The following is a 10,435-nucleotide window of genomic DNA, read 5'->3' as shown; positions in this document are numbered from 1 at the left end:
AGCAGTTTCAATCACTTTATGTTTATCTGAACCTGAGAACATTATTGCTGAACATTTATTATTCGTATACCTCCATCTTAAAAGATTATCTTTTTCCGCTCTCCAATTAATTTATATTTGTATAAATTCACTAAGGCCAATTCTTTGCTTCTTTCTGATAAAATAATTGTTATATCACTTATATCCATATTAAAAAAAAATAACTGTGTGTGAGCAATCACGCACGTCGGAAGTGAGTACTTTTATTAAGGAGTAGTAAGGAAGGGAATGATTTTATCTGATATTTAAATATAATAAAAATAAAATATTATTACATAAGAAAATCAACACATTCTGTAACATTTTCATTAACTTTCGTTTTATTATCAAATATAAAATGTATGTAATAAATATTTAAATATTAATGGAATTATCATCAGTTTGCTTTTCTGTCAGTCCAGTAATACTGATGGGATTATGATAACTGAAGTATGATACAAAATGCTTTAGTTCTATATTCTCAAGTTTCCTGGCAAATACAGCATCAATGGTAGTACCACCTTTAGTCGTAGGATAATTTCTACTGTTTATCATTCTCAAAGATAATTTTTGTTTCAGAAAATCGAGCAATAATTGAGCCTCTGGCAATGAAAAGTTAACATTAAAATCTCCTGTCAAAACTACAGGTCGATCGCAATAATATACCGGTTCACCAGTTATTTCCTCGAGTGTTCGGGAACCTGCGACTGTTAATGGTAGTAACGCCTTACTCACAAAGAGCTTTATACCTCGTATACATACGATGGGTGAAATGTATATAGCTATCAATATCAGTTGACAATCCGAATAATTTCCTTTTTGCATTCTACAGCACATATATCTCCAATTCTTGATGAGCTTGATACAATGATTTCTCCGTCAGTTTGATTAGTACCAATTATGTAGCTTTGAATATGAGTTTTGATTGAGTTACAAATTTGCAACAATTATTTAACATTTGAGATTTTTTTTTTTTATGAGAAGTATTTACACCAATCAGACTGCACGTCAAGGTCAACTATACCGCGCTATACCGCTTCACACTCTACTATCACATAGTATGTAGGAGTGATGGGGGGGGGGGGCATTCAACGCTGAGCGTTGAACGGGTCCGGAGTCGCATAAGAAGTATTCATTTCAAAAATAGAAACTTGACGAAACGCACTATACACGACTATAGGTAATCGAACACTGATATGATTTCTATAATAATTTTGGAATTGTATCTTAATTATCTTATATTTTCCCTCGATGCTAAATGTTTAAAAAGTCGTTTTGCTTCGAAACTAATTTGTCAATTGATAACATTGTCAATAAAGCTGAGAGGTTCGGCTCACAGCTCGCGTCAGATATCATAATAATTAGTGTAATAATAAGTGAAAATAATAAATTACAAAATGTTGACAACGTGAATGTGGCAACATCGCATAAAATATTCTATGCTCAATCTTGCTTTTCCGGCATGCATTATCACAATAATATCTTGTTTGGTCACGATTATAGGCCACTTACACACGGCTCTTTCATTATTCATTAGATAAATTTTATTATTAGCTGTAAATTACTTACAAAAACGGTCCGTTTCGGTCTACACTTTTGATCTTCGAAACGGACATTATTAACATATCAGATCATAAACTATTGTTGAATCGTTTAAGCAGTAATTTTCAATGATTTCTGATAATTTAAATCGACACACAGATAAATACGATTCATGCCATGGGCACGATGTCAATTTGGGAAACGATAGAAACTAATAAATTATACTTCAAAGTCGAATTTGGGAATCATTGTGTAATTTTTCATCCAAATCCCATGTCCGGGTTCTCGGCCTTTATGCGTTGTTCCTTAACATTGTGTTCAAGACGGATTAACATAATACCATATAATAATCATCTAAAACTATTATTTTCCTTTTGTATCCATACACATGGTTTAAATTTGATGTACTTATCTCGTCCTTAATGCTTGAACAATGCAAGCCGATACAGTTGTGTACGACACGATCGTTTACTGTTCGTGCACAAGCGATTGTGTACCGGTAATTGTTTATAACACGTATGCGTGATAGTATTTCTTTTTTGATGTTTCCGAACCGCACTTCGGGTAACACGATGACCACGGTCATCTTACGCGGCGACAGCAAATCAATATCGTATTACTTCGCTCTATAAATATCATATAATGTACACGCAATCTCGATTTATTACAGGACAAAGATTTATTTTATACGAACCGAGACGTTTCGGACGACATGGTACACGTCTGCTGTACTTGTATGCATTTTTTTTCTCTCAACAAATGTTATTCTCGACCATTGGCCCGTGAAGGTGTAATCATAATACGCGCACCGATACTAATGCAATGCAAGGTATAATGATATTAATATTACAACGCGCGAACGCTCGAGTCGCGCGTACAATACGAGACGGTAGTAGTGAAACGATTTGACGAACCAATCGCGGTATCGCATAATCAGGGCTGGATTAAGGCCCAATGCAGCCACGCAAACAATTACATAACAATTTCACAAACAATTATACATCTATAAATCGAATTTTCAGTTTGATCTGAATTTCGAATTATTGAGTGGCTACTACAATTAGGTAATTCATTATTTTTTTCATTATTTATATTCAATCAATTGGCATAGCAATGTAGACACTATTTATTTTGGTTTTTTAACAGAAACCATTTTAAATATTTTAATAATCAGTAGAATGGATCTTCGTCAAAACCTGGAAAGTTTGTGATTAACGATTTTATTATACGCCAGCTACCTTCAAAAGAACTGATACGTCTTCTAGTATTTATACATTTATAATATTTATATAAATAATAACTTTAATCTATTAAATATATCTGTTGTAGACTCTACCACACACAATTACAATATCAAGACATTACTTCCCATCTGTCCAAAAAGATTTTGAAGAACAATCTATACTATCTAAGGAAAGCGTGTCAACTAATTTAAATAATGTTGAACCTATGACAACAACAGTGCAACCAACAATTGATCACAAGCATAGGCGTGCGCAGACTATAATTGCAGATGCAGCTTATAAAATTAAACAGCCCGTTTTAACAACCGGCCAAATTAATGTAGAGATAGTTAAAATTATTGATCAATTTTTACATAGGCTGTGTTATTATTACCAAAATGGCTATAATAGTGTAATAATTTTTTTTTTTAACAATTGAAAAATGTAAATACACTTCCTTACATTTATTCACTACTTTTGAAAATACCAAGTTACAATTACTATCAGACTTTATTAGTTGTATAACATAAAATCATAGAATAATTAGTCACTACGTTGACACCCACGAATACGCGGCTTCACGAAGAACACAATCACGGTCGTCTGAAACTCTGAACAAAAACAACATAATTCATAATTTGAATACTATCACGCCATGATGGCTATATAGTTAATAACTTCGTCTGTGATTAAATTAATGTTAAACATTATTATCACTTATCAAATAGAAATTTGATATTCTGATTATTGAGATTATTCGATCGATTACTGAGTTATTTTTAGAACGTACGTAGGGTTTTCCAGTTGAAGCGGCCAACGCGCCGGTTAAGTTAGATCTAACTTGCTAACAGTAGAGTGCCTTGATAGGCACTCTAGCTAACAGTAATAACACTGCTAACCACTATAATTATCACAATAACATAAAACTGATAGCTTTATCTAGACTCTACTATAAAAATAATTATTTATTGGTTCACATCAATATTATTTACTTATAATTTATATTACATTATGAAATAATGAATAGGCCGGACCGGCCCACAGACTAATCAATCGGCCTAAAAAATGTGGCAGACGCAGCACATGAACTTTCTGCTGTACCCATGCGCACGCCTATGATCACAAGTATTAACTATGTATAGTGTTATAGCTGAATTAACATGATGTAGAACAAGGTATACCAGCATTTACTGTCTCTGAAAACATGTTTTTCCAATACTATGGGTTAATGAAGGTTTAAAAAAAAATAATTTTTAATTTTATGTATTTCACCTTCTTTTGTTTCATTAAATGAAAACTCGGCAACTTGCAAAAAAACTCTGATATAGTATGATAATATAAACAACATATAAAATATAATTATTATATAAAATATACTGTTTTAAGTTTTTGGGGATAACAAATTTCTAGTAAGTCGAAATCCCCCCCCTCTCTTGAACTTTGAGTTATCAAGAGTTGACTGTATCTAAATGTATCGTTTCCTAACGTTCACAAACCAATGTATGACAGCTATAACGTATATATTCGTAATGTATTGTTATTTACACACGTACATTTATATCAATATATAAACGTCGTACGAATCCATTGAAAACTCGCGAAAACTAAATAAACCGATAAACCGTGAAATAGATATACCCAAGGGCGGACTAGGTGGTGAAAGACGAGGATTCATCCCCGGGCGTAAAATTGTAGAGGGAGTAATTTTTGTAGTTATTAACAACTTATTTGATATTTTTATTTTTGTACCTAATACTGATGTTAGGTTAAAAATCAAAAAAAATGATTGTACATAAATTATTAGAAAAAATTCTCGAGAAGAGTATTTAATTATTGGTCTATGATAGGGCGTAATTTTAACATTTTCCCTGAGCGTAAAAATGTTAAGTTCCACCTCCGAGCATACCCATAGGTTGTGTGCTCGAGTGGTGCCGGGGCACCCCCGAAATATTGTAAATGGAGCCCTACAGTGAAGGTATAAGAGTAAGAGGACCATAGTCATAACTGATGTTGTTCAAGTTGTATGTAATTTATTCTTAAATATTCGGTAAACAATAAACGGTGTTTTGTAATAGAAAAAAATAAAACAAAACGTTCTAAATGTTCGTTCAAAAACTTATCGTGATAACGTAATAGCAACAGTTGATTACAAAGTACATGATTGAAGTTGTCTGAAAAATTATATACGAGGTTCAGAGAAAACATATCTGTATTGGGACTGATTGTTGGATACGGTACAATCAGCGCCGACGGCGAAGGCGGCGTAAGAACAAGTGAACTTACGCCACGCGTTATTTGTTCCCCTGGTTCGGCCCCGGGTGTACACACTAGCATTGCGCGTAACCGTTATCGCAGCGCTGCGTCGCTGCACTTCGATGTGATAACGTCGTCGTTATTCCGTTTTTTTTTTTTCGAATCATCATACCGTTGAAATAATTAATTAAAGAAAAGAAGCTTGTAGTCGGTCGTTTCTTTTTTCCGTTCGCCGTTTGTTGTGCGTCGTCGCCGTGCGAATAGTTCATCGTGTGCGAGCCATCGCCGCTGTGCGTAGATTTCTTGTGTGGGCCTTTGCCTTCGCCGGCATTTTCCGGTCACGCCGTCGGAACGTATTTTATTGTGTCGTGTGCGCCGTCGACATCACGGCTCCGTCGTCGTGCGAATAGTTCATCGTGTGTGCGTCATCGCCGCCGCCGATATCATACGGCTCCGTCGTCGATAGGTATAATCACAACTCGTCGCGTGAGCCGCCGCCGCCAGCATTTTCCTACTCCGCCGCTACGCGTAGATTTCTTGCCGTGTGAGCCGTCGCCGCCGTCGCCGACGATCACGTCGCGGGTACGTCATCGCCGTTCATCTGCTGCCGTCATCTGACCGTATCCGGCCTTTGTTGATCCTCGATCCGTTTTTTCCGTTCACTTTTGGCCGGACCTTCATCGAACTCTCGACCAACCTGGTGATATTTTTTTGAGTATATATATATATATATATATATGCAATGTATAAATTTCGTTGGTGACCTTGTGTCACTTGTTACTGCATGCTATACTATAGAAATTTAAGGACCCCCCCTTGTCCCGTTTTTATATTAGTTAATAAGTTCGTTTCTTAGTAGTTTAATTGTTATTATCTTTCTTTACAGTACAGTCCACCGTCTTTTGAATCTTATCACGCGTTATCAGGGCTGTAGCAAGGGGGTGGTGAGAGGTGCCAACGCCCCTGGAGCAATTCCTGGAAGAACGCAAAAATGGAAATCTCGTACTTAATGTTAAAAATTACAACGGTCAATGTCATATATTTTGTTTACAAAATCTTTAACATTATCCTTTAAATTAATTAAAGCAATCGTTGAAAATACATTTTTATATTTTTTAAATTAAAAATACATAAGGGCGCATTTTAAAGTCTTGCCCCGGGGCGCAATGTTTGATTGCTACGACACTACGCGTTATACTATAGTAGACTTGATTTCCGACACAACTCTCTTCCTATATATCCGGCTTCAGATAGTCGGCAATATCCCGCGCCACTAGTGCGCCACTAAGGAAGGCCGCTGCCGTACACTGATATACCACGATACAAAATAAAAAAATTAAAGCTACGTTTATTCAATTACGAGTAGGTACGTTTATGTATTATAGTTTATCAAATACACCTATACGTTTTGTTACGGTCCGAAATGATTGCAGGCAACCCCCCCCCCCCCCTGAAATACAAGCTTGCACACGCTTACGGGCCAATCGTCGAGTTGTCCGTGGACGTGCAGTTATTGCTGCACTGGTGCAAATCCGCCGTCGAACGTCCGTAGCGCATTTCACGCTTATTTAGTGGAAAGGATTTTTTCATTTTTTTTTTCTATTTTAAATAAATACATCTCGAACAACCGTACGCGTGCGGTTGAACTGCGCGTCCGCAATAAACGGAACGGGGCTCACATATCTTGTTCGAGAAGTCGTGTGCATCTAACGACTGGCACCATCCCTTAACAACCTCAAACGTACGATCATTTAAGCGTCCTCGCCCGTTCAACGGCATCGTATTTTATTGTTATTATCCAAATCACTCGACAGAAACGCGGGGGCGTTCGCCCGGTTTACCGATATTTTACACGCTCTGTACTGCCGGTCATCACGTACACGCGGTATCCGTCTCGTCTGCATTCCAATCGATCCGGACGAACCGTCGTTTCTTCGTCGTGATTGTGAACCGAAATTTTCCGCGTCGTTTCACCTTGTACGGAGGGAGAACGTTGCGATTTTAAATATAAAGCAATCAGTCTTCGAACCGTCGATCTCGTTAAAATGTTAATTCAATTTTTATTTTTATCTAGATCGGTGATCATAAATGTATTGTTGCGGTCTTCCTCGATGACCAGACGCAACACAATAGCGTGGCTAGCCCGCTGTAGTACATTCATATCATAATAATAGTGCGCGTTTTCCCGTTACAGATAACACATTACACGCGAGATTGTACGACGAACGTTTTTGCGACCAGATCGATTGTTTTTTCTCGTATTTGCGGTGTCCGCGTACGGGGACACACGTCCATATTATTTTGGTTATGAGTCTTTGTTATTGTGCCACGGGGGAATGGAAAGGGCGTTTCACTCCAGGAGTATAGTAGAAATGCGAAAAGTGCACGTAAAATATCAATGTTCGCATGTGTACCGGGAGAGGAAAAGAAAGCCGTACGAGTAAAGAAAAAAATAAAATTAGTAACGATCGCGATAAGCCGATAGAATAAAACACTATAACTCGCGCACTTCACTTGAACGGTGTTGTCCACCCGGGTAACGAAGAGAAGAGTCATAAAACCGTTTACCCGTTAAAAGTTCGAACGCTGCGGGTCGCGGTACATTATAATATATTATATTACACTATAATATTCTATAAAATTACTCGGCAAAGACGATATTTTTACGCTCGTACTTATTTTTTAACGCTGAATATGACGGCGCTTTTTTTTCCAACGATTTTATCACTAAAATCACTCTATCTGTCTCATTTTAACGACGTGTCAATCGTTAAATTATAGGCTTCTTTATGCATATATTTCGCAAAGTTCGTAGAGGCATTTCTTAACAAAGTTTACGTATATAAAATTATGTGTGTTGGTTTCAATTAAAATAGTGACGGTCGGCTATTGCGTAAAAGTATATTTCGTTACATTCGTTGTGCATACAATATAATATTATGTTTCACCTAATGTAAAGAAAATATATTTTGAACTAATTCGCAACTGTCTTAATTTGTAAATCCGTTATAGGATTTCATTTTTTGAAGTGTTTAGTCTCGTATGAATGTAAAATCATACAAAAAACCGTACAACATCGTTTTGCCGATTACTTATGGTTAACATAGAGATAATGTGTTTAATTGAGAGAAGCCAATTTGCGTAACGCAATGTCTCTCGGAAACCCGTAAACCCGTCGTGTATTAGAATAAAATACACTCATTGCAATCGCGAAATAATCCGGATGTATTCGTCCTGATCACACAAGCAGAGGTGCCAAAAACCTATACCTAGGTAGGGTAATTATCATACCTCTAAAAGCGGGTGGATAGGCGTCAAGAAATCGTTAATTAGTGAAATTTGCCATTATAGGCTGTGCAAATAGATTATTTAACATTACTTCATTAGTCTATTATCATAAGACTATATGTAAGTGATTTGAAAAAGTTCTGATTTGAGGTTAAAATCAAATATAGGGGAGGTGTCAAAAATTAAAAACAAAACTTTACCCCACCGAAGATATTAAGTTTTGGTGTCAGCATACAAGCACAGTTATTATTCAAGAACAAATGAGTATCTTATAATAAGTCGTAAAATATAATCATTCAAGTAAAGCATTCTCTCCCGATACAATCCAACTAAATTCACATTTTCCGTTGTTATTTCTGTCTCCATCATTTTTTATACTTAACGAATGATAAATTGTTAAACACAAATACAATAATGCGTGTTACATTTTATTCATTAAGATGTAATATTAGAAGAAAAATTCAGTATAAAAAAATAAAATAATAAATAAAAACGCAACAATTCATAAGTACGCGACTACTCTTCGAACACAGATAGAGACAATTACGAGCCAAGTTATTCAGAACTGTTTCGTTTAAATCCGATGTTCTTGTACATTCCATTGTATAATACAATGTATTTAAATGTTAAAAGTTCTATAAAACCGTTTTTGAGTTGGTTTTTAACTCCCCGTTAAGATATAAATAATTTCTTTTCTTTTTCTAAATGCGTCGCGTACAGTATTTCTTCTGTCACTATTAGTTTTAAAATATTTGCAAATACATTAGCACAAAACGAAAATCGTCTGCGAATAATGCCGTGAGATGTTTAACTTTCGTTTCCGTGATGGACTTGGATTTGATATTTTGTTCGTTTTTCATAGCATACATTTCGCTTGTTAACCGTACACAATATTATAAATACTTTCTTGTTGAATTTCTCTTTTTTTTCATTTGTTCTCATAAATCATAATTCACATAATTCCAACCGATTGAATTTTTCACGCACAAAACATACCAAAGACTGAACTCAGTGTTGTGTTCAAAAAATCACCTGAATTGTTATGATCATGTTTAAATTTAATCAAATTGAAAATAATATTGTAACAATACATCATATTGTTAATAATACCATTTGTGTATTTATTTCAAGTTCAAAAGAACCTTTAATATTTACCGTTACATATATCATCCTAGAAATATTTTCGTTTGCTTAAATAAATTTATTTTAACGCGTCTTTGTACGGTTCGTGTTTGATTTGAACTTGGACTGTTGGATAAACACGCGACGTATGTGCATGCTTTTAAAACGTTTAAGTTTCGCACATTTCCTAGAAACTACAAATAAAATGCATTGCTCTTCGTTTCAAACAATGTGAATTGTTTTTTTTTTTTTTTTTTAATAAAAATAACAAATATACATTATACTACATATAAAAAAATATATTTTTATATTCATGAATTTGTATAGTATAATATCCATGTGTGGGGCGGTTGGATGTAATAAAGTAATTGTCGCTTTTTGTGTTAACGACGCGCTATGGAGGAAGTCAATAAAAACAGAATGAATATAAAATAATAATAGTTATAAAATATAATCACACACATACACACACACAAACACAATTATACAATGAAGTAACTGTACACAGCAGACGGTGATATTACAATATATTCGTAAACGATGTGATTTTTGATGGTATTATTCCGTTTTGTTGATAAAAACGTTTTTGAACCAAATGTTCAACCCATTTGAGGTTATATAATTAAATCAAATGATTCGTACATTTAAATATTTATTGTAATAAAAATGTCACCTGTCACTTGGATCAACTTTTCCAGATTTTGATAATAATAATAATATAGAAACTTATAACCACAAACTTTCTCGCTTTGGTTGCTCCCTATTTCGTATTTTGCAGTTTAACTGTGATCGAGTAATTTTTAATTATATATTACATCCAAATATAAGCTACGGGTTCAGCAATATAATATTATTTCAATAAACTATATGAAAATTTGTTGCTTGTTTAAATCAATTATATAAATGTAATAACTAAAAACTTATACATCGACGATTTACGTACTTTTATGTAAATACTACTTCTGTCCCGTAACTGTTGACGAGTTCAG

General features: G+C 34.8%; 2 pseudogenes; one reads left to right on the top strand and one right to left on the bottom strand.

The window, feature by feature from the left end:
• Positions 1-3,333: 3,333 nt before the first annotated feature.
• LOC112689714 overlaps positions 3,334-10,435 on the bottom strand; it is a 73,834-nt pseudogene continuing 66,732 nt past the window's right edge.
• Positions 5,676-10,435, top strand: part of LOC112689786 — a 138,966-nt pseudogene continuing 134,206 nt past the window's right edge.

The sequence above is a fragment of the Sipha flava genome, unplaced genomic scaffold (assembly GCF_003268045.1).
Source record: "Sipha flava isolate LNK unplaced genomic scaffold, YSA_version1 46_pilon_pilon, whole genome shotgun sequence".
In the NCBI taxonomy this organism is placed as follows: Eukaryota; Metazoa; Arthropoda; class Insecta; order Hemiptera; family Aphididae; genus Sipha; species Sipha flava.
This window is presented reverse-complemented; position numbering and strand designations above follow the sequence as displayed.